A 5000-nucleotide genomic window follows, 5' to 3' on the forward strand; every position below is an offset into this window, starting at 1 on the left:
CTGGCGGTTAGGGGGCATCACATGTCACAATCTATACATTTATTGTTGATAATGGGGGGCACCCACAAGGTTTAGTGCCCGGGGCCACCACAGTGTCTTAATATGGTCCTTATTCTAGGTGCCTCCTCTCCCTGGTCCCAGGTCAACTGACCCCTTTCCCCACCCCTGTCAGCTACCCTGTTTGGGAGTGTGTGTGCGTGCAAACACACATTTTGACGTCTTTGTTTATTTGCCTGCGAGCCTGTGTGTTTATATGCGTGCATAAGTTGCGTGGACAAGTTTATGTCCCTGGTGTGCGTGAGTGTTTGGGTGTGTGTGTGTCTGTGTGTGTGTTTAGTTGTTTACAGACATGTGGTTGCGATTGCAGAGGATCTCAACCCAATGTCGTATTCTCGTCACATTCGCTTCTCATTGTGAGGGCACCAATTAACTGTTAAATGTGATGTGTGTCTTTTTGTGTTTGCATGCGATGTGTGGTGCGTCTTTGTGTGTGTGTGTGTGTGTGTGTGTGTGTGTGTGTGTGTGTGTGTGTGTGTGTGTGTGTGTGTGTGTGTGTGTGTGTGTGTGTGTGTGTGTGTGTGTGTGTGTGTGTGTGTGTGTGTGTGTGTGTGTGTGTGTGTGTGTGTGCAAATCTTTGTAGCTGACTAAAGTGTCCTAATAGTGGGCCACACCCTGAAGTGCTGAGTGTGTTTCAGTGGATACGTATGAGATATTTATGCTGGAACGCTTGGCTTTTGATAGGTCACTTCAGCTGCCAGCCTGATTAAAGCCTGCGTTGGCTCAGTTAGTAAATGTCTTAGTTCTTCAGTGTTGAAGCAACCAGTTGAAGCAACCAGAGTGAGCGAGACCAAGTGTGTGTGTGTGTGTGTGTGTGTGTGATAGTGTGTGTGTGGATGTGTGTGTATATGTGTCTGTGTGTCTGTCTGTGTGTTTGTCTGTGTGTCTGTCTGGGTGTGTGTCTGTCTGTCGGTCTGTGTGTGTCTGTGTCTGGGTATACACACAACAATGATTGTGAGGTGCCAGATGTCTCCACTAAGGTAGTAGAAAATGTGTGTGTGTGCGTGTGCATGGGCGTGTGCGTGTGTGTGCACGATGCGTGCATGCGTGCATGGGCGTAATTTATGGTGGGGACGGTAGGGACACGTCCCCACCAATATTTAGCCCCCTACTGTTTAATCACGACCGGTGTTGCCGGTAACGTAGTCGCACAATTTTTTTTTCAGTAACGTGTAGTCTAACTACCATTTCAAAACGTCAGATTCAAGTTATTTAAGACACCGTGCGTTACTATTTCTGGTACATAGGCCCGCCTACTTTTTGTTTCAAACGAGGAGTTTGTGGCGACGCCTGAGGATATGATATGAAAAAAACCCTTTTATGATAGGCCTATGAAACTTTTATGAAAGACGATAGAGGGATAACTTCGCCCTGCCATTAAATCAGATTGTGGGGAAATGTAGTAGCCTAGCCCTACGTATAGGCCTACAAACGGTTCTGAATCTTAATTAGCCTATTCGAACAGTTGTGCCGACATCATCGGCAATTTCTAATTCACTATTTGGGTGCAGGGAACGGAGCTCTGCAGATGCGTAATAGTTGCGTGACAAGCAGAGAGAGGCGGAGAAAGGTGAAGGATAAAGTGGCCTATTTAAGAAGAAATGTGGTCTCTGCGCAGCGCAGATAATAACGAATTGAAATGCACATTTGATCTACTGATACGGGTGTAGCCTATTTAAACTATCATCGAAAGGACGGGCAGGCTTCAGAATCTTCAGTCTTCCTTTAAAAAAAATAAACTGTCAATGACGGACAAACCTCTGTTAACGCGACCCATGTGGTAAATGAAAGAGTTCCTAAAGGTACACTTCGGCAAAACATTTCCCTTCTTTCATATTAAATTAACCTGGCTTTGTTTTACAGTCTATTTAACTGTAGGACTACTTGAGTAGCCTAGACTAATTGCTGCGACTAGGTTCTGATCTCGCTGAACATCCAACGCGACTGAAATGGAAGCCTTCTTCCATGACGAGTATGTAACCAACATCATTCAAAAATCGCAGATAGGGCCTACACCTAATCATTGTGTTGTATTGCATTTCGGTCATGTAGAAGGGCTACAAAGCTAACTGGTATGTTGTAACATTAAAATTCGCCTACAACGTGACACAGTTGGTGCGCAACTATGCGGTGACATCGCTGGGATTTCTGTCAAGACGCGCTGCGCAAAGACACTTGCACGCGCATGTGTGTTGCCTGTAGGCTGCTATGATGCAAACACAGCTACAGGCAGGAAGAAAGCGAGATATAGGGAGTTAGCCTATGAGAATGAAGAAGTGTGTTGTTTTGTATGTAGGCTACAACAGTCCACACAGCATCGCTAATTTTGGAGGATAAAAAGGGTCAGTCGGCACCGGAACCAAAACATTTTTTTTCTAGGCCCCGTCTTATTTATTTTTTATTTCAAGAAAAGGTTTGCAAATGTCAGTGTCATTTTTGTTGCTGTTAAAATAGGCCTAAATGTCAATAAAGTGAGTATTGGCAGAACTGGTGATCATTTTCATGTTAGGCAATACCACTTTGCTGACATTTGAACACAAAGCGACTTATATGTTATTTGGTAAAAGTCTCTGGAGCAATGTTGTATCAGAACTAGCTGCTTTGGTCAATTTCACTCCAGTCATGGATGGAGGTGTAAACAGAGGTAGCCTAAGGGTGGGATTTAAGCCTGCAACCGTGTGATTGAAAGACCAACTTCCTAAGGAACGCTCGTTGACATATCATCTGCTCATTGATATAACATCTGTGTGCCATGAACTTATGATTGATAATCAGCCCCCCCACTCACAATGAAAATTGTCAAAAATCATCCCCCTCTAAAACCATTGAGCTACATTCATTCATAGGCTAATACATTCACATATTGCGTTAAAATTGTACTTTTAACAACTGTATTTTCAAAATTTTCAATTTTATGTCCCTACCAATGTCAAAGTCAAAGTTACTCCCTTGTGCGTGTGTGTGTTTGACAGTGTGTGAGAGTGCGTGCGTGCGTGTGTGTGTGTGTGTGCGTGTGCGTGTGTGTGTAGAGGTGTCTGTAGAATGTCTGGCGTGGCAGCTGTGCTCTATGCGCTCTATAGGAGAGCCGATCTGTCATCACCAGTGTTGGGGGTAACGCGTTACTAAGTAACGTCGTTACGTAATTTAATTACTTTTGGCAGTAACTTAGGAACGTAACGCATTACTTTTGCAATCTTGGTCATTTAATTACAGTTACTAGACTAAAGTAACGGTCGTTACAACGTTACGTTTTTGTGCATCGAAACGCAGACTCATTCGGGATGTTGCTGAGCCATTGTTACGTCTCAGACTCAATCAGTATTCTTTCCTCTCTGGTCAGAGCCGTAGGTTTATCCGAGGTCTGTGCGTAGATCAGGCTCTGCCTCTGCGTGTTGTTGCCACAGTAACAGAAAACAAATCAGAATATATCAATGAATACTATACCGGAGTTTTCAGTGTAACTCGGTCATCTACGGTGTGTAGCCTACTTCTCATGAGTGTAATAAAATATTGATATTAATCTTCCCATGCGTCTTCCAGTTTAGAGAAAAGTGACATCATGCAACTACGCGTGAAAATTGTGTAATTTTAGGTTTAGGTTTTAGGTTCATACGAACCTAGCTTTAGTTGTCCTCCCCACTATTTCCAAATATGTATTCTATGTATATAAATATAATATTTTATTTTCAAGTATTGTACATAGGCCTAAATCATGTTCTAATCAAACTGCGAGAGTCAGCCGAATTTTGTGTCGTCCCCGGGGTTCTAAGGCTGCAGAGCTTATGTCGCAGACTCGGTGTTTTTTTTTTTATAGTCGGCCAACTTGTCTACATTTTTTCCCGCGGGAGCAAGTGCCTGTTGTAGCGAGCTGAGATGGAGATGGAGGAGGAAGGTAATTCGGGGGCTTTCGCCAAGTGGAGATACAATCATTACTTTGAGTTCATTGAGCAATCCAATCCGAAAAATATAGCAGTGAAATGCAAACTGTGTCCGGGACGTAAACGTCTATCAACTGAAATGCTCTCAATGAGCAATTTGTTGAAACACCTGACGGCGAAACACCACAACGTCAAGCTCAAAGCCAAAGGTCCAGAGCAAGATGGCCATGGCCAAGAAGATGTGACCACCAGCCCGCCACCGCCAAAGCAGGCAAAACTGGGATTAGGCCTACAATCGCCGAAGGTAACGTCTCTGGAGTTAAACAAACTAGTGGCCGCCTATATTGTAGAGGACATGCTGCCATTGTCAACAGTTGAACAGTCGCCTCGTTTTAAAGATATTCTATGCAAAATACCCACGACAAAAGCGCCCATAGCGGAGAGGAAGACATTCTCCAGCTACCTGAACAAATGCTATACCAAAATGGAGTTAAACCTCAAACACACTTTTGAGCAGCTGGAGTTCGTGTCATCTACCGCCGATTTATGGATGGCGAACAACAAGAGCTATTTGGGCATGACAGCCCACTGGATTGGTGATGACTTGAAAAGACAAAAGGCTGCCATAGCCTGTAGACGGGTGAGGGGGCGGCATACTTACGAAGTCGTAGCCAGCGAAATAGAGCAGGTCCACTCCAATTATGGCATCACGCATAAAGTGGTCAAATGTGTCACCGACAACGGCAGTAATTTCGTGAAGGCCTTCAGAGAGTTTGAAGTGCAACCAGTTGACGAGGAGGGCGGTGAAGAAGAGGAGATCACATTCGCTGACATGGACAACATTCTGTCCAGAAATGATGACGGGCACTTTTCTCTCCCACCTCAATTGCGTTTTGCTTCGCACACTCTGAACTTAATCACCACCACCTACTTAGAGAAATGGATCTCCAGTTCTGAATGCAAGGCTGTGTACCAAAGTGTGCTGGGAAAATGTTCAGCTCTTTGGAGCAAGACCAGCCGCTCCAGTGTGGCAGCTGATGAGCTGGAGGACGTCACCTCGAGAAA

The 5000-nt window shown here is 44.5% G+C and overlaps 1 protein-coding gene across 3 annotated transcripts in view; it reads left to right on the forward strand.

Moving 5' to 3' along the window:
* lrp4 (low density lipoprotein receptor-related protein 4) overlaps positions 1-5000 on the forward strand; it is a 195306-nt gene that overhangs the window by 114156 nt on the left and 76150 nt on the right. The gene's annotated exons all lie outside the window — the stretch shown is intronic.

The sequence above is a fragment of the Engraulis encrasicolus genome, chromosome 22 (assembly GCF_034702125.1).
Source record: "Engraulis encrasicolus isolate BLACKSEA-1 chromosome 22, IST_EnEncr_1.0, whole genome shotgun sequence".
NCBI lineage: Eukaryota > Metazoa > Chordata > Actinopteri > Clupeiformes > Engraulidae > Engraulis > Engraulis encrasicolus.